This window comes from Haliotis cracherodii, unplaced genomic scaffold, assembly GCF_022045235.1.
Source record: "Haliotis cracherodii isolate W230 unplaced genomic scaffold, xgHalCrac1.p SCAF_4, whole genome shotgun sequence".
NCBI classification, from domain to species: domain Eukaryota; kingdom Metazoa; phylum Mollusca; class Gastropoda; order Lepetellida; family Haliotidae; genus Haliotis; species Haliotis cracherodii.
Genome location: NW_027266297.1, coordinates 48,802,395 through 48,826,227, shown reverse-complemented (window position 1 = coordinate 48,826,227; position 23,833 = coordinate 48,802,395). Strand labels below are relative to the sequence as shown.

Sequence of the window (23,833 nt, the reverse complement as noted above, 5' to 3'; positions counted from 1 at the left end):
ACTCCAAACAGGACACACCAACCTAAATAACCACCTAAAAAAAATTAAAAAAACACACTACAGGTAACTGCCCACACTGCAAACAACTAGAAACCCCAGAACACGCACTCATCCACTGCACACACTACCTAACACATCGAACCGCATTACAAACCACCCTCAATCTAAACAAGGCTCTCACTCTAGAAGCAATACTAAACCCACAAAATAAACTAGAAAACTTCAAGGCCTTAGGCGTATTCTTAATAAAAACAGAAGTAATAAAACTCATCTAAAAACACAATAACCTACCAAATCAGAATCACATAAACAAACAAACATCCACCATACCCAGCTCCCTTAGTTCTCCTCCCCAACCCCATCGGCAACAATTCCAAATCTCAAAATTCCCAAATTCTATATAAGCAACCCCTAAACCCCCCTCTTGGGTTGCACAGACCACTTTCGCCCCTTTCGGAAACACATTAAACCGCCTGGCCAGGCCCGTGTGCGAAATTCGCATCAGTCGGAAAGCGCACGTTAAATCTCCAAAGAAAGTAAAGTAAAGTAAAGAGGGCAAGCAAACACATTAAATGGCCTGGCCGGGCCCGTGTGCGAAAGCGCACGTTAAATCTCCAAGTAAGTAAGTAAGTAAGTAAGTAAGGGCAAACCGTACACACATGAGTCCCATTCGACAGTCTACAACACACGAATAACTGTCAAACAAGTTTGGGTACCCCTCCTGTTCAGGCAAGTTATTTATTTCAATAATTTTGTATTAAAATCCTTTTCAATTTGTTTTCACCATTTTCCCTATTCCATGCATGTTTATGTTGCTACATCTTATTGCTCATGTTTCCAAGTATTGTAAAACACTTAAATGTTTCTCCTTCTTAATCTAACGTTATAACATTTCAGGTCATTACCATCATCTAATACACAAGAGATGATACTAAGACATATTTTATTCGGTTTTATAGTCTATGCGGTCTTACAATTGATTTTATTAGTCTTTAAATCTTATGTCTAGTAAATATTTTCACAAACAGCTGATATCCGCAATGTAACATCCAGTTGAGGACTGATTACGACGTACGTTAGTCTGTTAACGACGTTTCTACAATTAATATTTTGAATAAGCCGTTAATATGCCAGTTGTGACAGGGATGATTGTATGGTAGCTGTAGCAGATAGATTGACAGCCGTTGTTACGTGAGTCACTAGGTTATTAGTACAGCATTGGCCTTGTTGATTGTTACTATACTTTGAGGATTTCTGTGGCCAGTGGCGGACATAATTCAAACTCCTTCCACACTGACATCGCATCAAATATATTTGTGTACCGATTACATAACTCTTACTGACAGGGTGGGGTGGTAGTTCACGCGAAACGGACGACACTGTGTAAATTGAGCGGCTCCTTTGATATCGCCTCACAACATACTTTTAATGAATGACCCATTAAACGATGATACACATCAGGATCGCGGAGAAAATACAAGATTCGTTCTCGTTGAATATATATATCAAGGCACCAATTCATCTTTCATAAACTTTTTGTGTCTTCGTGCTTAATATATCCACATATCAACGAAAATATGTAATACATGTATCCACAAAAAATATACACGTACAGGCTAGGTAATTGCCCACAGAAACACCTGCATTACTGTTTATTCACGCGTGGTTTGACAGATTGTAATTGACCGTCAGCAAGTATTGTAGAATAACCTGTAAATAAGGCCAACACTGTAATTAGACACAACGTACTAATGAGAATATGAGAAATATCATAAGAAGGCTGTTGCGTTTTTCTTAACTATTACCATTTTCATACCAAAAGTGATAATGCAGTTAAAAGTTGCTTTAGTGTCACAATATTCACTCACGTTTTCCTCAGTCGCATTGAAACATAATTCCCACTTGTCAGTTTGACACCGCATGTAATTAAATAATCATTTCGAGATTTCGTTAGAATGTGAGATATTCAGCCAAACGTTATGCAATAAAAGACAAATAGTTTTTTCAATTAAAATACGAGCATGCGTACCTGTATATTGCATACCTAGTGTCACATAATTGCCCAGAGTGATGTATCAACGGGACATAAAATGGGAAATGAAATAGAAACTAACTATTCCTTAATGTTGTGGAAAATAACTCCAATGAATTGGAGTACACGCACGTGAATTCGTATGATAAACTGTCAAAACGTTTTGAGAGGTAAGGCTGGGTTCATTAAAGATCGCTACAATATGGTGAAATTTGTAGAACTTCTATAAACTTGTGTTTTAGCCCATGGGCCAAACCTTTTCTCGCTCATGGGCGAAATATTTCAATATTGCTATAAAATAGTTGAGATTAGTAAAATTGAGTTACATTATGTGCCATGAAAATGGTAAAAACACCTGCATGTATTTGCGAAACAAAAACATGAGTTTTGAGTAAAGGAAAATATTCTCGCCCATGGACCAAACCTTTTTTTCCCCCATGGGCGAAATATTTCAATATCGCTATAAAATCGTTGAATTAAGTTAAAATGAGTTAAATTTTGTGTCATGATACTTGAATGAATACATTTAATGTATACTAGCCACATAAAGAAACTGTGCACGGAGAAAATATAGCTACAAGGGCACACCGTCCATATATGAAATATAGGTTTGAACACAGCAAGTATTGGAGACATTCAAACGCTCATGCACGTGCCATGTGATATGACGTCATTGATGGGGCCTATGGACGTGCAATGTGTTACTGCACGTGCATCCTGTGCAGCTGTACACAGCATGTGCAACTCAAAATTCGCTGTCACTTTGGAAAGCATGATCTGTGGTCATTCAAAAATTCAAAACTTCTCAGGTGCAGACACAAGCATATCACAAGCAAATCATGCCAAGATTAACAGCTGCACAGTGTCATGAAGCCATTGTAATGATCCGAGCGGGAATGAGGCAACAACAGGTGGCAACACATTTCCAATGCCATCGTAACACAATATCGGGATTGGTGAGGCGTTAGCAGAACACAAATGACGTTGCCAACCACCCACGTTCAGGACGTCCCCGAGTAACAACGCCAAGACAGGACAGATGGATTCGAGTTACACATCTCCGACACAGGTTCCAAACGGCAGTAACGACGTCCCAGACAATTCCTGGACTGCGCCGTATCCATTCCAACACTGTCAGGAATCGTTTACGTCAGTACGGGATTCGACCATGACGCCCTGCCATACGTCCCATCCTGACACACTTTCATCGAGTCAACTGTCTAAGATGGTGTCGAAATCATGTTCGCCAACCTCGAATATGGTGGAGAAATGTTGTCTTTACAGATGAATCGAGGTTCAACATTTCCCACAGTGACGGGCGCCAACGTGTCTACCGGCGTTTGGGAGAACGTTATGCACGCAACTGTATTGTGGAGAGGAATCGTTTTGGAGGTGGCTCTGTGATGATTTGGGGTGGTATAACAGCACGGCACGGAACCCCTTTGGTGGTTGTTCAGGGCAATCTCACCGGTGTTGGCTACAGAGATCAGATTCTGAGGCCTGTGGTCATTCCTTTCCTGCAACGTCATGGCCCGGGATTGACATTTCAACAGGACAACGCTCTTCCTCACACGGCTAGGGTCGCGATGGATTTCCTTCACCATAACAGTGTCATGTTACTGCCATGGCCTGCAAATTCTCCAGATCTGTCCCCAATAGAGCATGTGTGGGATGAAACCTTTTTTCTCGCCCATGGGCGAAATATTTCAATATCGCTATAAAATCGTTGAATTAGGTTAAAATGAGTTAAATTTTGTGTCATGATACTTGAATGAATACATTTAATTTATTTGCGAAACAAAAACATGAGTTTTAAGTAAAGGAACATATTCTCACCCATGGGCAAAACCCTTTGCTCTCCCATGGGCAAAATATTTCAATATCGCTATAAAATAGTTTAATTAAGTTAAAATGAGTTATATTTTGTGGTCGACATAGTGTAAATATTAAGCTTTTGAACAATATTTTTTTATTTTTTTATTCCTTGGTATGTTCCCATGAAAACAGCATGTTCAATTTTTGAAATACCTTTGACCGAGACTGGGCAAAGACCGTAGAGTTTCTGGACTTTTGGGTTTCCAGAATTAAAATGGGACGTGTCATATGTATTTTTCCATATTATTAGGAATACGCGTTAAACCGCCGTCGGTCTTTGAGATAGCTTGCATGATGAGATGTGAATCATATCCTCTAAGTTTATGAAACACAACGGGGATGGGTATTGTTTGAGAATTCATTTTTAGTTTCAAGCTACACTCGTTATGCGCGGCTCCCCGATAATTACCCGTGACGTGGCAATGATCTCTTACAGAATCCCCATTCAGAGGTTTATTTCAAACATGACAACTAGTTGACTTCTTATAGGCCCTCCAATCATCCCTCGTCATACACATGGGTTTCTTACACGATAAATTTTCCCTGATTGTTCTCTCTTCGTTTTGTAGATATTCTAGGAACTTTCCCGCTGCATCGGGACCTCTGTAAATCACGGGCGGGTTTGTTTTCCCATCATACCTTACAACTATATATCCAAACCCACAAGGAATGTGTTCTTGAGTTTTGTACGTAAAAATATCTTGATTGCTTCGGACTGTATTTTCTATAGGTTTGATAAGTGCTTCGAAGTCAGCATAAATTATGTAAGCTACTGGCATTTGATTACAATAATGTTCAAATTTTAATATATTTTCCCCCTCTTTAGGCACATCGATTCTGATAGCATTCTGTCCAACACTTCTGCAGTCTTCTTTATGCGCTTCTAATAGATCTTGTCTGTTGTACCCATGCAGGCATCTTTCACAGAAATATTTCTTTTCTTTATGGGTTATTTGATCGTATAATAGTCTGCTTAACTCTTTATCCATGTATAATGATATTTACCATCTTTTTCGATCAGAAATTAATTGATTCTGGGAATTTGTTCCGGAGCGTAGCTTATCCTGTGTACAACAATTCCTTTAGAAGAATGTCTGAAAACAATTATAGCTAAATTATTTTGCTTTTCCGCCTTATCAATTTGTGAGATTGGTGTAGGTTTGTCTATACCATCAAGGTTTAGTTCATCGATTTGGGGATAGCTAGGTCTATCCGGATTTTTGTCATTGGGGAACAATGCAGATCTTATCATCATTCTGAAACAGTCATCACCTTTATTTTTTACATTAATTATGGCTTTTTTCTTTTTATAATACGGAGGTAAATCTATATAAGATCCACCTTTGAAAGGCATATAATTTGCTATATCTAAATATATACTACTGATTTTTTCCACACCCCAACCCAAACCTCTATTAGTCCAGTGTTCTAAAGTTTCTTGTTTCCTCTGAATTAATGTATCTACTGATGTGCTTATAGTATTGGATTCGGTTATAACTTCTTTATTGCTCCGGAAATAAGGCAAAGATTGGATTGTTTGCACCTGTTAATATAAAGATTCTGACGAAAATCAGTCGACGTGCTGCTGCGTCCCGTCCTCCGAGAAGGTTAGTAATGGTGGGCCTCGCTACCCGTTTGACTGTACTGAATCTGATACTCATTCTGCAACTACGTGCCGGGGTAGAACAGAATCCTGGGCCACGTACTGGGATCAGAGATGACCAGGGACCCATTACCCGTAGTAATCCTCGCCAGTTACGTTTGACAACAGAGGGTGAGTCTGTAAATCTTTACTCAGTCATGGACTCCTTGAACAAGCTCACAAACAAGGTTGACGATGTCATGAAATCGAACATTGACTTCGGGTGTAAACTTGATAATATTGACTCAACTCTTGTATCTGTTACTACTCATCTCGCAGAGGTGAAATTAAAATGTGAGAAATTAGAATCGGAAAATGAGAGACTAAGAAAATATGTGTATAATCTTGAAGATAAGGTTGATTACCTCGAGAATCAGAGCAGACGATGCAATATTATCTTCCATAGCGTAGACAGGGCGACGGATGGCGAACCATGGGATGACTGTGAGAATGTAGTGCGTAAGATCATTAAGGATAAAATGGAACTGGATGAATCGCATATTGTTATACACAGAGCCCACAGAATCATTAATGGAAAAGCGATCATAGCAAAAATAACGGACGATCATGATAGGAAACGGATTTACGAAGCGGCAAAGAAACTTAAGAGTTTCAATATGTGGATTACAGATGATTTTTCAAGATTGGTCAGGGAAAAGCGGAAAAACCTTAAACCTATGTTGACGAAAGCTAGGGAAGAAAATCGTAGAGCAGTTCTGCGCTTTGATAAGCTGATAATTGACGACCAGGTTTTCACGTACGATGTTGACAAGGATAGGGTGATTGAATTAGATCGGCGTCGGGGTTCCCGATCTGCACGTGCGGGTAATTATCATGGAACTGTTCTAGGTGAACAATACCTTCCAAATGACGTGCTGGTTTTCTTGGGGAATTAGTCAGCAAAGAGCCAGAGTCACAGGAGACTAAACACAATTTTATTTACAAGAACAATTAACAATTTACAATATACTTAGAAAATATCTGAGGGTGCCACAGAGAGTCGGTACACACTCTGGGCTGTTGGAGAGAGGTCTGCTTGGTAAGAGAGTCAAACCCCTTCTCTGCTAGAACTTACTTACTTACTTTGTAGATTTAACGTGCGCTTTCCGACTGATGCGTATTTCGCACACGGGCCCGGCCAGGCCATTTAATGTGTTTCCGAAAGGGGCGAAAGTGGTGTGTGCAACCCAAGAGGGGGCTTTAGGGGTTGCTTATATAGAATTTGGGAATTTTGAGATTTGGAATAGATGCCGATGGGGTAAGGGAGGAGAACTAAGGGAGCTGGGTATGGTGGATTTTTGTGTGTTTATGTAATTTTGATTTGGTGGATTATAGTGTTTTTAGATGCGTTTTATTAGTTCCGTTTTGATTAAGAATACGCCTAAGGCCTTGAAGTTTTCTAGTTTATTTTGTGGGTTTAGTATTGCTTCTAGAGTGAGAGCCTGGTTTAGATTGAGGGTGGTTTGTAATGCGGTTCGATGTGTTAGGTAGTGTGTGCAGTAGATGAGTGCGTGTTCTGGGGTTTCTAGTTGTTTGCAGTGTGGGCAGTTACCTGTAGTATGTTTTTTTATTTTTTTTAGGTGGTTATTTAGGTTGGTGTGTCCTGTTTGGAGTTTAGTGATTACTCTGTCGATTTTTTTTGATGGATGGTGAATTTTTGGTTTGGTTAGTGGTTTGCTGAGTACTTTTTTGATTTGGCTATTTGAGTTTAGATATAGGTTATGCCATTTTTTGGTGATTTTTTGCTTATTTACACTTTTAATTTCTGATTTTGAGATGGGTAAGTTTAAGCTTATTTCTGGGATTTTGAGGGATAGTTTAGCTGCCTTATCGGCGTTTTCATTACCGTATATTCCTACGTGGGCGGGTATCCACAAGAAAGTTATTTGTTTGCCTGCGTTAGTTAGGTCGTTGGAGCTTTTAAGTATTAGATTTATTAATTTAGGTCGGTTTTTGGTATTTTTGTTTTTGAGGGCTTGCAGTCCACTTAGGGAGTCGGTAAGTATTAGGATTTTATTGTGGTTTTTGGATTCTTGACTATGGAGGGCTGAGGCCATGCCCATTAGTTCTGCCGTGAATATTGATTGGTTGTTTGGGAGTCGGAAGGATTGTGTAGTTTTAGTTGGTTGTGTGGTATGGACTCCGAAACCTGTGTGTTTGGAGGTCGGATCTGAAGATCCGTCCGTGTAAATGTGACACCAATTTGGCCAATTTTCGTGTATGTATGCTAGTGTGGTGGTTTTAGCTATGTTTGGGTCGGTTTGTTTATTTATTTGGCTAGCTAGTGTTGTGTCTATTTTGGGTATTTTAAGTTTAGGGGTGAAGATATTTGATTGTTTGCAGTTTTGTTTAAGATTTTTAATTTGGTGTTCATTTAGGTAGTTTGTTATTCTTTGAGATATTGGGGTAAGTAAGGGGTGTTTACGAGCTAGAGCTTGGTTTTTGGGGCTGATATTTTGGTTTATTAGGTTTTGGATGAGAGGGTTTGATTGGGATGCGGCCCAGAAATTTAAGCTTAGCTGTTCCCTGCGTAGACTTAGTGGCATTTCTCCTGTTAAGGCCTGGAGTGAAGTGTAGGAGGTGCCATGTTGGGTGCGTGTAATTAGTTTGAGAGCCTGATATTGTATTGAGTCAAGTTTTTTAGATAGAGAGTTGTTTAGGGTGTTGTATATGGCGCAGCCGTAGTCTAGTTTTGATCTAATTAGTGATATGTAGAGTGAGAGGAGGGTATCTTTGGAGGCTCCCCAGTTTGAGCCAGTGAGGCATCTTAGGGTGTTTAGGTCTTTACTGCATTTAGTTGTTAGGTTTTGGATGTGAGCATCCCAGGTGAGATGTTGATCGAAGATAAGTCCTAAGAATTTGGTTTGTTTTTGAAATTTGATTGTTTGGTTGTTTAGCTGGAGAATTGGGGAGGCGGGTTTCATGTTTTTATGTTTGAATACTATTCCTGTTGTTTTTTCTGAGTTAAGGGAGAAGCCCCATTTGTCAGCCCATTGTTGTATTTTATTAAGAGATTTTTGGAGTAAATTTTGGGCCATATTAATACTTTTTGTGCGGATCCAGAGGGCTCCATCATCCGCGAATTTGGATGTGTTTACTTTAGGGGATAGGCCCTCGAAGAGATCGTTTATCATTATATTGAAGAGTGTGGGGCTGAGGATACTGCCCTGGGGAGTGCCATTTTCTAGGGGACACTGGTCCGATAGAGTATGGTCTATCCCCACTGTTATTTTACGTTCGTTTAGAAAGTCCTGAATGTAGTTTATTATTTGTCCTTTTAGTCCTATTTTTTTAAGTTTTTGTATTAGCCCGTTGTGCCAAACCATGTCGAATGCTTTGGAGAAATCCAGAAAGATGCCTGTTGTGTATTGTTTGTTGAGTTGTCCCGTCTTTATGTCCTGTTCTAGTCGGGCGAGATTATCTAAGGTTGAGCGGCCAGGAGTGAAACCGCTTTGATCTGTGTTTATGATGTTATTTTGAGTTAAGTAGTGTTGTAGTCTATTTTTGGCCATAGATTCCATTACTTTAATGGGATATTTGAGGTTAGGGATATTGGTCTATAAGAATTTGCCTGGTTAGTTGGTTTATCGGGTTTAGGGATAGGGATGACTAGTGCCTGTTTCCAGGGAGTTGGTACCTGTCCGTTTTGATAGATTAGGTTATATAGTTTAAGTAGTGCCTGGAGTAGGTTGGGGGGGAGTTTTTTGATTATTTGGTAGGATGTTAGGTCTAGTCCTGGGGCAGTTCCCTTTTTCCTATTTTGGAGTACGTACTGGAGTTCTTCCATTGAGTAAGGTTGGTTTATTTCGAGGTTATCATTATTTGGTTCTTTAGTAGGTTTGGCTTCTGCTTTAAGTTTTTGTTGGAATTTTTCGCTGAAGTTATTGTTGCTGCTTATGGCCGAGAAGTGGTTTGCTAGGTTATTTGCCTTTTCGGTAGGGTTGGTTGAATTGTTTATGTTGGGTGTTTTTTTGTGACGTTTTAAGCCTCTAATGGCGTGGATTTTTCGCCAGACTGTTCTGGCATCTGTGCGATTATTTACTCCTTCACAAAATAATTTCCAATCTTTGGTTTTAGCTATTTTGACTAGTTTTTGGACCTTGTGGTTTAGTTCGTGAGCTACCGTTATATGGTTATGGTCGCGTTTGGCTCTATTGAAGGCTGTTTTACGTTTGCGTCTAGTTTGTTCTATTTCCTCGTTCCACCATGGTACCGAGGGTTTGCCTACGTTATTTGTTTTATAAGGTATTGATGCTTTGGCTGCGTTAATTATGTAGTCTGTTAGGTTTTTGCAGTAGATTTCTGGGTCCTTATTTTCTAGTTTGGTTAGGTTGGCTTGGTTGCAGATATCCTGAAATTTGTCCCAGTTAGCTTGGTTATAGTTGAATTTTGGTTCTAGGTTTTCTGTTTGGGTAGGAACGTTTGTATTGCCTATGGTAATGTTTATAGGGAAGTGGTCACTACCTAGTGGGGCGTCGTGAACTTCCCATTGAGTACTTTGGGCCAGATCTGGGGTGCATATGGTTAGGTCGATAGCCGACATTTTATGGTTTTTCTTATCGTATCTAGTTGGTTGGTTATTGTTTAGGAGTACAAGGTTATTTGTTTCTATCCATTCAGAGATTAGTTTGCCATGATTATCTATTTTTTCATCTATGCTCCAGGTGGGGTGGTGAGCGTTAAAGTCTCCTAGGAATATAGTTGATTTATTGCTTATTTGCAGTAATTTGTTTAGGTCCTCAGCTTGAATTTTTTGTTCTGCCCAGTGGTATACGTTAATGATGTTTATTTTTTGGTTTTTGAGAGTTATTTGGATGCCGTTTGCTTCTAGGTTTGGTGTGTTTATTTTGATTTCTTCATAGTTAATGTCTTCTCTGATTAGTATTATTAATCCTCCTGCGGCTCTAGCGGTTTTAGGTTTGGCTCGGTCTGTTCTAACTGAGTTGTAGTTTGGTAGAGTAAATTTAGATTTTTTTGAGAATTTGGTTTCTTGGATACAGGCAATGTGCGGACCCTTATCTTGTTTAAATTTTGCTTTTAGTTCGTGGCCGTGGGAATTTAGTCCATTGGCATTCCACTGAAATATGTTTAGGCCTTCCATTATTTGGGCTTTTAGTGTTTGGAGGTTAGGTTTTGATTTAGGCTAGGGGTTTTTACTTGGTTGAGGTAGGGCTAACTAATTCGAGGCCTATGCTGAAGAATTCGAAGGTAAGGGTTGTCAGTTTAAGCTTATTTGCTACGGTATAGAAAGCTTTAGTGCTAGCGTTTGGGTTTATTTCCTTTAGCATGTATGCGAGAAGGATGGTTAAGTTGTTTAGTTTGTTGTTTGACATTTGCTGAGGCCTGTGTTTAAAGGTTTTGGTTTTTTGGGGGGTTGAGAGAGTTATTTCGTTTATGTCTTCCTCGGTTGTGCATTCATATTCTTCTGTGTTGTTAAGTTTAGTTTCCTCACATTCCATGGGGGTGGTTTGCGTGCGTGCTTGTGTTTGTGGTCTGGATGTGGTTTCCTTACTGTCTAGGTTTTCGGGTTGTGATTGCTTGGGATCGGTTGTTGTTGCCATAGCGGCTGTGGTTTGTATGGTGCCGGGTTGGGTTGTGGCGGGCGTATTGTTGCTTGTTTTGCGTGCAGGTGTGGATGTTGTGAATGTGCTAGTGGAGGGTTGTGGGATGGACGTGTGGTGGATGTGTGTTTTGGGTGCTGGATGTACTCTTTGCAGGATGCCATCCCATGCCGAGTTTAAGTGTGGGGTGTTGTTTGGTTGTGGTGTGGGTAGCAGAGGTTGTTTTGTATGCTGTGCTTGTCTTTTTGTTTGGAGTTTGGCCGTGTCGATATTGATGTGTTTGTTGGCCTGTTGTGTGAGGGTGTGTCTATGAGGGCAGTGGTTGGATAGTGAGGAATGTTGTATGCTTTTACAGTGTATGCACCAGGGTGTGCATGTCCCTGGGCAGTCAGTTTGGGCGCATTTCCTGCATTTAGTTTTTTGGAATTTACATTCATTGGCTGTGTGGTTGTATTGGAGACAGTTAGAGCATTGTTTAACTTGTTTTATGTATGGTTTGACTTCTAATTTAGTGGTTGCTCCGAAGGAGATAAATTTAGGTGCTTCTGGATATTTAGCTGATTTTTGGAAATTGATTATGACTATTGGTGTGTTTGAGATTTTACCGTTTCTATTTGAAGTTATTCTTCGGGTGCTAGTTATTTTAGGTTGGGGGTACATATCTTGGTTATCGTTAGCGTCTTGTGCGTACATGTCTAAGTCTTCGTTGTTTTCTTTGCTAGAACTTGGCTACAGTATGTATTTAATGAAAGTTTGAACAATAGAAAGGAATGTGATTGGTTGATACACGATTGGTTGTGTCCTAAGCTAAATGGATGGCTAGACAGAGGGGAATACTAAATCCTGTTTATCCTGTTGGACTTGCACTAATCTTGTTGACATATTTACCGGATGCTTTGAAAGAGATTAGGGTGTCATTACAGATGAGCTTGTGTGGGGGCTAATCCTTAATGCCCTATAGACGAGCTTGTATGGGGGCTAATACTAAATGCACTATAGACGAGCTTGTATGGGGGCTAATCCTTAATGAGTCTTAATTGAAGTAATGTTATTCTAATATACCCCGGTAGGTGATGACAGATATACTTAAATAAATATCCTTTGTCTGGGAGATGGGATCTTGATACCTTAGGCTAGCAACCATCTAAAAAGCTATAACTGAAACTACTGATATTTTATATATGCATTTTACCTGATGATAATTATTACTTGCTAAACTATAATTATATGAAATGGTGTATAAATATTACACCATGATAACTCATAAAAGCACTTGATGTATATCTAATTATTATAAGATAACTTAGTATAAATGTTGTACCATGATAACTTCCCCTCCGTCTGAAAAAGTTTGGACCCCAAACGTGTAAAAATTAAAATAATTATCCTGGCTTAGATGGACAATGTATTAAGTTAAACTGGTAGTATAGTAAATAACAATTATTATAGCGTCTCTTTGATATAAGGAAACATGATATAAAAATGCTGTCATCAGGGAATCTGGATGTGGAGCTGGCTTGTCTTGGCACTCTGTACTGGTGGTTTTATGGGTGATGTAGGAGGCCTTGAGTTCCACATCCTGGATTGGGGTTGTAAGATAGTAGGCTGTGTCCATGGAGGTTTTACATGAAAACAAAGAAAAGAGAGTTAGCATGTTCAAATAATATGTCCTATATAAATACTTCCTCAGTTTGTCTGTGTTAACTAGAAAATAAAACAAATATGATAATTATGATGTAAAAGATCAGTACATAATTATTACTAAACGGTGTCATGGACAGGAAGAATGTATTGGCGGCAAATTACAAAAGTATATAATGAGAAAAATAGTAATATCCTTCTATTTTTGGATACAATCATTAGACGAATTATATATACATATATGTGCATGTGCATATAACAAGTGCATCGATTTATTACACTAATACGGTATACAAAAGGTGTTAGAAAGGTGTATATCCTTTTTAGAATTCTTTGTTAGTTTTCGTAACTATTTGGTTTGCCTTTTCTTTGGTTTGGTTCATTTCGGTTGTTAAGTTTGCTTTATTTCAATTTGGTTTGTTTCGCTTTGATTTTCGTTCGGTTCAATGTGATAGGGTTTGGTTTATTTTGCTTCAGTACGGTTTGCTTCGCTTCGGTATGGTTTGGGTTCGATTCGCAGTATGGTTTGCTTCACTTCGGTACGGTTTGGGTTCGATTCGCAGTATGGTTTGCTTCGCTTCGGTACGGTTTCGGTTCGATTCGCAGTACGGTTTGCTTCGCTTCGGTGCGGTTTGGGTTTCGATTCGCAGTACGGTTTGCTTCGCTTCGGTGCGGTTTGGGTTTCGATTCGCAGTACGGTTTGCTTCGCTTCGGTGCGGTTTGTGTTTCGATTCGCCATATGGTTTGCTTTGCGTCATTTCACTTCGCTTTTGAGATTGGTGGATCAGGTCAATGCTCAAAATTTGTTGTGATACAAATAACTCAGATGATCAGGCTGATGCCATTTGTTTTCAACTGGCGACCCATAGTGAAAAGACTGGACACAAGAAAACATAACAAGATACAGCTAATAGCTGTTTCGTGATTTGCACCGTTTATTCAGGAGATTTTGTATTTTGATCAAGAATATGTTCAATTGGCAGCTGTCGGTATATATGGCGAGTTGATCCTGGTATTGTCCATGGGGACTAATGTCGGTGATTGAAATACGGTAGTAAAAGGTGTTGATGTTTCCAAAGTCTTTATGTGGAAAAATAACCCTTTTGGATTTATAAATTGGTTCTTCCTCTGGATCATATCGAGGATTATTTTCTAGACAGGACCAATTACGGAGATCCTGCCAGCTATCATCAAGGTAGCGCTGTATGAGGTGGGGAGGAACACTTTCAAAATAGCGTGTGTGGTAATAATCAAGATCTTTAAATGAGACCTTGACATAGCAGTCTCCTTGAATAATTTCAATGCCCATAACTCTTTCTATTTCATGATCTACTTCTCGTAGGTGTTTTGGAAAAAACGGATATGGTTTGACGTCTAATTCTATGCATGGTTTGTTGTTGTCTTGCACGAGATTTCCTGACATTGTATTCCCTGACAGAACATTGACTGATTTATTGTCTGATTCCTTTTGGTCGAAAAACTTATGATTCTTCAGTGGACGTTTTCGTCGTTTTCCTGACATACTTCTTTTGAGGTGAAATTCTCTCCGATTGGAGTCTGGAATGCTGCTGCCATACTCCCATGTGTTTCCTCTTTCTGGATCCTTCCATTTTACTCTGTAGTAGATTTTGCCATTTGCTCTCTTGGAACTAACAATTGAGTGGATGTCCTCTGGATTGAAGACCTGAGGGGGATATCCTTGGTTTGATTACCTGATGTTGGACTTGGAGGTTGTACCTGGCTGTCGTCGGGTTGTTTTCTGGATTTGGGCTGGTGATGCTATTCACTCCTCTTTTCCCTTTGTTTACCTTTGCATTTACCTTGGTTGGAGGAATAGGACCTGGTGTGGCATGATTTTCCTCCATTGTTGTCGTTCTGGAACCTGCAGGTTTTGCTGTTGTATTTGGAGCAGGGTTTTTCTTCTTTGTTGGGGTCTTTTGCTTCGAACTCTTGTTGCTGGAAGTGCCTGCCTTTGTTTTGGAATTGACCTTCTTACCTTTCTGTTGTGGAGGTGACTGATCAGTAGGCTGGTAAGTTGAACTTGTTGATGGGGAATTGTTGCTGTCAGGCTGTGAATCACTGACTGGTTCCTCATTGTCATCCATGACTTCTGAATCTATGTTACTGGTGTCATTGAGGTATGGTTCTGGAGGATACTGTGGACGATCAGCAGGATCAAAATATGGCTTCAGACGGTTGGCATGGACCAGTGGTTTGTGTATTTTGTCGTCAGAACTTCGGCGTAGTTTGTAGGTATAATTTGGACCTGTATGGACGATATAATAGCTACCGTACCACTTTTTGGTTAATTTGTTGGAAAGGCCTTTTTCAACTTTTTGACAGTAAAGCCAAACTCTTTGACCTGGGGCGAATTCTGGTTCTTTAACCTTTCTATTATATTGTTCTGAATACACCTCCTTAGCCCGAGCAGTGTTTTCAGCTGCGATTGTTCTAGTGATTTCAAGCTCCTCAAGCAAATTGGAAAGATAACTTTTGTTATTGTGGCCTAAATTTTCTTTTGGAATTAATGCTACATCTTGTGGAGCTCTCATTTCTCAGCCGAAAAGCATAACATATGGGGATTTTTGAGTTGATGAATTTGGAGCCATCCGATAGGCCATCATGATGCCAGGAATAAAATGGGGCCAATCATTTTGAGACTTGTTACAGTAGGCTCTTAGTGATTGATTGATATAAGAGTTGAGCCTTTCTACGCAGCTGTTAGTTTGAGGATGGTATGGGCTGGTATGGGCTGGTATGGGTAAATTTAATTGCCAAAAGTTCACAAATTGCTTTGATAAGTTTGGACATGAAGTTCTGACCTCTGTCTGAAATTAAGGTCCGTGGTGCGCCATACCGACAAAATATTTCTCTGACGAGAACATCTGCTACTTCTTTGGCTTCTTGGGTCCGAAGTGGAAAAGCTTCACACCACCTAGATGATGCATCTGTGATGACCAAAATGTACTTGTACTTATCTGGTGTTGTTGGCAGGGGACCGAGAATGTCAACGTGCCATCGGGTGAAGACCTCTTCTACAGGTAGTGGACGAAGTGGTGCCTCTTGGTCTGTTGACATACCTCACATGTCTGGACATAAGTAGCAATATTGCTGTACATTTTGGGCCAGTAGTACTTAGGTCTCATGGTGTTGTGCATCCTTTCTTTCCCATGGTGGCAACCGCCAAACTCTGAGTCATGATAGGATTGCAGGACTTGATTTCTGAGGGTTCTTGGGACTGCCAGCTGTTTAATGAACTTGTCTGCATGGCCTTTCTGTCTTTGTGGAAAGAATCTGTATAGGATGCCTTCATCAATTTCAAAAGTATTGGCTTCGATAAGAATCTTTTGACGATCCTTTTCATTTTGTGGAAGGACATCATCCTCTTTGTAGTCAAAGATTTGGATGAAATCTGGACAAATCCTTTGAAGGTGACGTAAATTTGGATGTTCTTTTATACTTACTTCAACCAATGCGTCTTGGGTAACATCAGCATTTGTAGCATGTAATGCTGCGACAACATTAACTGGTACTGACTGATAATCCTCTTCATATTCAAAGGTGACTGACCAATGTGTTGTCTGTGTGTCTGATTCTAAGTGATTGACAATAGGTGTGCAAATATCCTCAGTCTGAGTTGTCTGTGTGACTTGTGTGGATGAATGGGTGTTTGGCAAGATTGTGGTACTGCTAGTTGATTTGCTTTGCTGAGTTGAAGTTACTGAGAAGACTGTTTCTGTCTGATCATTACAGTTAATATTTTCCTCATATTCCCAACGTGAGAGAGCATCAGCATTCCCATTGACTTTGCCGCTGCGGTGAACAATGTCAAAAGTGTAGGTAGAAAGTTCCAAAGACCATCGCCCTAACCTACCTGTGGCATCCTTGATTGATTTCAGCCATTTCAATGCTATATGATCAGTGTAGACTGTGAATTTGGAATTTGCAAGGTATGGACGAAAGGATCTAATGGCTTCAACTAGAGCTAAGCCTTCCTTTTCTGTAATGCTCCAGTTCTTTTCGCTGCCATGAAGAGCTCTACCACCAAAAGCTATTGGATGTTAATTATTTTTCTCGTCTTTTTGACTCAAAACAAAACCTATGCTCATATCACTGGCATCAGTTGCGAGAAGAAATTCTTTGTCAAAATTTGGATAAGCCAGAACAGGTGTATTACTCATAGCATGTTTGAGTGTGTTGAATGCCTGATCACACTCAAATGACCATTGGAACTTTGGTTTCTTTCCTACTTCTGCCTCTGAATGCTTCTTTAGCAAGGCATTCAGTGGAAGCGCTATGTGAGCATACATAATTTTTCACATACTTCCTGTAGAAGTTTGTGAGACCTAAGAAGGAGCGGATCTGCTTTTGTGATTTGGGCACTGGAAAGGTTCTAATTGCTTCAATCTTTTTGTCATCCTCCACATGATAAAACATGACCCAGAAAAGAAACTTTTTCCGTTGCAAAATTGCATTTGGATGGCTTTAGTGTTAAATTTGCCTGTTTGAGATAGTAAAATACTTGCTCCAAATGTTGGAGATGCTCTTCAAAGTTTTTGCTGTAAATTATCAAATCATCAATGTAAATCAGCGCAACCTTAAAAAGCAATTTTCTTAGCACCTTGCTCATGAGCTGTTGAAAACAAAGTGGAGAATTTGTCAAACCTTGGGGTAAACGTTTGAACTGATAAAGGCCTTGATGGGTGACGAAAGCAGTTTTATGCTTTGAATCTTCATGTAATGGCACTTGGAAGAAGCCATTAGCAAGGTCTAAAGTAGAGAAGATCTTAGCTTGTGCATTGGCGATGTTATCAACAACATCATCAAAAACAGGAAGAGGCCATGACATTGGTAGAGTGATAGAATTCAACTTTCTGTAGTCACAAACAAATCTGTATGAGCCATCGCGTTTCTTGACTAGGATAATGGGAGCTGAATACATAGAAGTAGACTCCTCGATCAAATCATACTTCAGAAAATCATCTATAAGCTCTTCAGTGACTTTTTGGAGATGAGGGGATTGGCGATATGGTCTACACTTAACGGGTGGCTGGTCGCCAGTGTCAATGATATGCTGGTGCATGTCAGTCTTTCCTAAATCTGCAAGACTCGTTGAAAACATGTCTCTATTTTGTCCCAAGAATCTAAGTAGTCTGTGTCGTTGGTCTGGAGTCAGTTGTGTATTGGTCAAATCAAATCCTAATTCTTGTGCAATTTTAACATAATCCCTGGTGTCATTGTCTCTCTTCTCATTGTCGGTGTTAACGGTACTGATGAATGGTTGGTCAGAGCCGATTTCAAAAACAGAGTCTTTGTCAATGTAACTAAATTTGCCTACAACTGTACCCTTGTCAAGAACTTTTTCTTCTTGGGAGGGATTCATAAGCCTAAATGTAGCAGTTTTGCTTTTCACTTTGGAAAGAGTTCTACCACCTGCTACTTCAGAATGAGCAGTGAGGGAAGCAATGGGTTCAATGAGGATGAGGGAATCCTCTTTGGTTTCTGATAGTCTGACCTTGAAATGAATTTCACTCTGAGGGGGGATGTAAATCTGATCTATTGTTTTTGCTAATCCACTAATCTCTTGCACTGAATTGGCTATGAAATTGATATATTGCCTATCTGAGGTGCTGTTGTTAAGTATCAAGGAATGACAGCTATAATCTAAGACTGCATCATTGTCATCAAGGAAGTTTTCACCTAGTATCACTGCTTCTGGTAGTGTAGGCAGAACATAGAATCTTTGAGAAAATTCCTGATCCTCAATGACAAAATCTAACACAACTGAACCTAACATTTTATGCAATTCGCCGCCAACACCTTTAACCTGTGGAAAGGGTGAGTTTCCAAGAGTAAGGTTTTCAAAAGCTATGCTCAGAAAAGCAGACGAAATACAACAAATGGATGCCCCTGTATCTACTAAACAATTTGTTGTTTTTGTGCCAAATTTTGCCTGAATTACACTTTTGGCAAGGGGCGTAACTAAAGACACTGTTGGAATTTCACTTTCGAAGTTACTTTCCATACCAGACTCCATATTTGCCATGACACCTATTAGTATGTACCGTACTAAATTAAAGGAAGACAAGTAATCAACAATGTAGTACTTACAATATTTGAAGACTTTTTCTTCCTTTGTTGGTGTCTTTGGAGGAGTTGGTTGTCTTTAATCCAGTGTTGAGGTCAGAGGTAGATGCAGCTTGCTTGTTATTCCATCAGATGATCACGGTTGGACATGTCCTCCAATGGGTTCTTGTAGTTGGTTGTAGTTAGTTCCTGGACTCTGTGGTTCCGAAAACGATGATTCTCCGCCAAATTATCATGGAACTGTTCTAGGTGAACAATACCTTCCAAATGACGTGCTGGTTTTCTTGGGGAATTAGTCAGCAAAGAGCCAGAGTCACAGGAGACTAATCACAATTTTATTTACAAAAACAATTAACAATTTACAATATACTTAGAAAATATCTGAGGGTGCCACAGAGAGTCAGTACACACTCTGGGCTGTTGGAGAGAGGTCTGCTTGGTAAGAGAGTCAAACCCCTTCTCTGCTAGAACTTGGCTACAGTATGTATTTAATGAAAGTTTGAACAATAGAAAGGAATGTGATTGGTTGATACCCGATTGGTTGTGTCCTAAGCTAAATGGATGGCTAGACAGAGGGGAATACTAAATCCTGTTTATCCTGTTGGACTGGCACTAATCTTGTTGACATATTTACTGGATGCTTTGAAAGAGATTAGGGTGTCACTATAGATGAGCTTGTGTGGGAGCTAATCCTTAATGCCCTATAGACGAGCTTGTATGGGGGCTAATCCTTAATGCACTATAGACGAGCTTGTATGGGGGCTAATCCTTAATGAGTCTTAATTGAAGTAATGTTATTCTAATATACCCCGGTAGGTGATGACAGATATACTTAAATAAATATCCTTTGTCTGGGAGATGGGATCTTGATACCTTAGGCTAGCAACCATCTAAAATGCTATAACTGAAACTACTGATATTTTATATATGCATTTTACCTGATGATAATTATTACTTGCTAAACTATAATTATATGAAATGGTGTATAAATATTACACCATGATAACTCATAAAAGCACTTGATGTAGATCTAATTATCAAAGATAACTTAGTATAAATGTTGTACCATGATATAGTCCTCAGAATGTCAACACAGATTCACGTGATACTACATAGGAATGTGGCCGGGCCCACAACAGTGATATTGATGACGATGATCACACTGTATCTGTGAATGATGACGTGAGTGACTGTCAATTTATTATTAAACATTTCAAGTTTATGTCATGGAACATTAATGGTTTAAGGAGTAAGTTGGATAATACTGAACTAATTGATTTTTGTTCACAGTTCAACATTTTTTGTCTTCTTGAAGTTTGGAGAAACTGTGAGAAAGACATGATTATAACAGTGTTCCCCGGTTATTGTGTTTATGTAAATTACAGAGATTACAATCCGCGAGGCGGTGTGGTTGTATGTGTTCGGTCTGAACTTGAGCGCTATATCAAGTATGTGTGTCTAGATTTCACCGATATTATATTGGTAGTCTTTGAGAAAAGTTTGTTCAGTTCATTGTATGATTACATCTTTGTATTCACATATATACACCCTACTTGCTCCTCTGTGGTAACAGATGTTAGACCACTGCAAGGTATAGAGTATCTCGAGCAAAGCTTTTTATTTATCACTAATCATTTTCCAAATGGTAAGTTTATAGTATTTGGGGATCTTAACGCCAGGTGTGGAAATCAGTCCGATTTTGTTGTGCATGATGGGAATCGGTACATACCGAGCTTTGAGGATATGGACTATGTGTCTGATTCCTTTGACATGCCAAGACGAAGCCATGATGATGTATGCAATGAATATGGAAAGGAACTCCTAGATTTCTGTTCAACTCATAACATTCACATGTTGAATGGGAGATGTGCGGGTGATACAGAGGGTAGCTTTACTTGTTTTAAAGGAGACGGAGCAAGCTTGGTTGATTACTGTTTATGTTCAAGTGACTTATTTACCAGAGATATTGACTTTACTGTACGTACACGGTGTGAGTCTGATCATTTTCCAATCGTTATGTCATTTCAAGTACATACTGACAGTACAATGGAGTACGGGGCAGAAAACGAGGAAAATAATACATCGTCAGATATACTAAGATATGTTTGGAAGGACACTGTTATTGAAACTTTTCGGCAGTCTGTCGCTGATATGTTATCACCTTATGTATTAGATAGTGACAGACCAGGTTCCACTTAATATCGAGTCTGCGATAGAAACTTTGGTTGATGTATTTCATATTTGTGCTGAGTCTTGTGGTCTTTTAAAAAAGAAGTATAGTACTGTTTGCCGGACTATGGATAGTAAGAATTGGTACGATGATGAGTGTATGAAATTAAAAAGACAAAAGTTTAATAAACTTGATCTATTCAGAATCTTAGGAAGTAAGGAACTTTTGAAGGAATATGTTGTAATTAAGAATAAATATAGAGAAATATGTAGAAAGAAGAGATTGAAGCATGATGAACATTGTATAAATGATCTGGTCAATAATAGGAAAAGTGGTAAATCCTTCTGGAGACGCATCAACAATATTATTTCTTCACCTTCTGTGACAGGGAACCCAGGTATTACCAATATGCAGTGGACCGAATATTTCCAGCATGTGTTTAATTTAACTGATATACTTGTGGATGAGGACAATCTAGATGAGGCAGAAACTTTTATGAACAATCATGATACTAATGAGTGCAATTACTGTAATGATGATGTTATGAATAATCTCCTTAATGCTGATATAACTGAAGAAGAAGTATCATCAGCTATACATAACTTGAAACTGGGTAAATCGGCTGGACCGGATGGAATTCTACCGGAAATGGTGAAATGTTGTAGTACTTCAATCATATCATACTTAACTATAGTTTTTAATAGGATTATGCAAAGTGGTGTATTCCCTTATGAGTGGGCAAAGGGTATAGAAGTTCCCCTGCAAAAAATGATAATATAAATGATGTCAATAATTATAGAGGAATAACGCTGATGGATGTATTTGGAAAGTTGATGACAACAGTATTAAATAATAGACTCAAGACCTTTGCCGACGTTTATGAAACAATCCCTGAATCTCAGGCAGGATTCCGAAGCGGATACAGTACAATTGATAATATATTTACATTACAATGTTTAGCACAAATATATCTCTCTAAACGTCGGGGTAGATTTTATTGTTTGTTTGTTGATTTCCGTAAAGCATTCGATTCGATTAACCGAAATCTCTTGTGGTATTCATTAATGAAAAATGGAATACATGGTTGTTTATTGGTGGTTTTGAAGGATCTATACTCTAAGATTCAGTTAGCTGTCAGGGCATCAAATAACTCTCTTTTAGATTTATTTCGAATCACTTGAGTGGTGTAAGACAGGGCTGCGTGTTGAGTCCTTTTCTGTTCACGATGTTTATCCATGAATTACAGTCAATGATAGAAAGTAGTGATATGCGAGGGATTTTTATTGGAGAGGAGTTTATGGACATATTACTTTTACTATGTGCAGATGATTGTGTATTTTTGATGACACAGTAATAGGTCTGCAAAGAAAAATTGATATTTTATCCAATTTTTGTAAAAAGTGAGGACTTGAAATTAACATGTCTAAAACCGAAATTTTGGTTTTCAGAAGAGGTGGTACTTTAAGGTATGATGAACGATGTTTTTTGAATGATAAACGTATAAATGTTAGTACTTACTATAGTTATCTGGGTGTTCTGTTTTCAAATAGATTGTCTTGGACTAAATGTATCGATACTCTCAAGATAAAAGCCAATAAGGCTTTGTTTGCCATTAAACAATTGCAATTTCTTTGTAAATATGCCAGTTAACATTTTATTTAAATTGTTTGATATTAAGACAAAGCCCATTCTTCTTTATGGTGCTGAGATCTGGGGCTGCAAAGGTAGTCAAATTGTTGAAACTTTTCATACTAAGTTTTGTAAATTTGTTTTAGGAGTTGGTAAATATGTATCAAGTATGGCAATATTAGCTGAATGTGGAAGAAATGGTTTGCATGTGGATTATCATATTAAGTGTGTTAAATACTGGTGTAAACTGATTAGAATGAATGATGAAAGATATCCCCGACAGTGTTATTTGTTAATGAAGAAGCTGGATGAATGTGGTAGAATTTCTTGAGCAACTCATGTTAAATATTTACTCGACATATATGGATTTGGTAATATGTGGTACGAACAGAATATTGGTGATGTTAAGTGTTTCTTGCAGCTGTTTAGACAACGTTTGTTGGATTGCAACAAACAGAGTATACAGATGAAAATTTATGAGTCTCGTAAATTAAGGTATTATTCACACGTCAAGATATTATTGGATATGGAATATTATGTTACAGCTTTCAGAAATAGAGACCATAGACGTATGATGTGCCTGTTGCGATTAAGTTAATTGCCTATACGGAGTAATCTGGGCAGAAGAGAGGATATTGATTCTTCACAACGCTTTTGTCGGCTATGTAACAATGGTTGTATTGAGGACGAAGTCCATTTTGTGTTTGTCTGCCTGTTTTACGCAACATTAAGACAAAAGTATATTCTTGTAAGATTCTATAACAATCCATGTATTAAGACTTTTAGTAATCTCTTAAATAGCAAAAATGACTGTATACTCAGAAATGTAGCTAAGTGTGTGAAGGAAGCCCTATTATTACGTACCAAGTCGTAATATTATACCCTTAAGATTGTTTGCAATGTAAATTGTCTCAATTGTATATTACTATATATAACTGAAATGTACATGGGCCTATGGCCTCCCACACATGAATAAACACATCTAGTCTTTATTTATTAAGTATGTTTTTTACAGTTACAGATTCACGTAATTGGACTATGGTAGTTATATTTAGAATGCAATGGCAGTAACTCGCACCGCACATCTCATCTGCGCATTGCGATGCGCATGTTCCTCAGTTGTTTTGTTCACAATTGCCATTGTTCTGTTTACATCGTATGCTACGTAAATCGATCTGACACAGTCACAACATCAG

At 38.8% G+C, this 23,833-nt stretch overlaps 1 protein-coding gene and 1 pseudogene across 2 annotated transcripts in view; both read left to right on the top strand.

The window, feature by feature from the left end:
- The window catches only part of LOC139480433 (palmitoyltransferase ZDHHC21-like), a 405,161-nt gene that overhangs the window by 341,874 nt on the left and 39,454 nt on the right, over window positions 1–23,833 (top strand). The gene's annotated exons all lie outside the window — the stretch shown is intronic.
- On the top strand, window positions 22,234–23,511 carry LOC139479025 (uncharacterized; annotated as a pseudogene).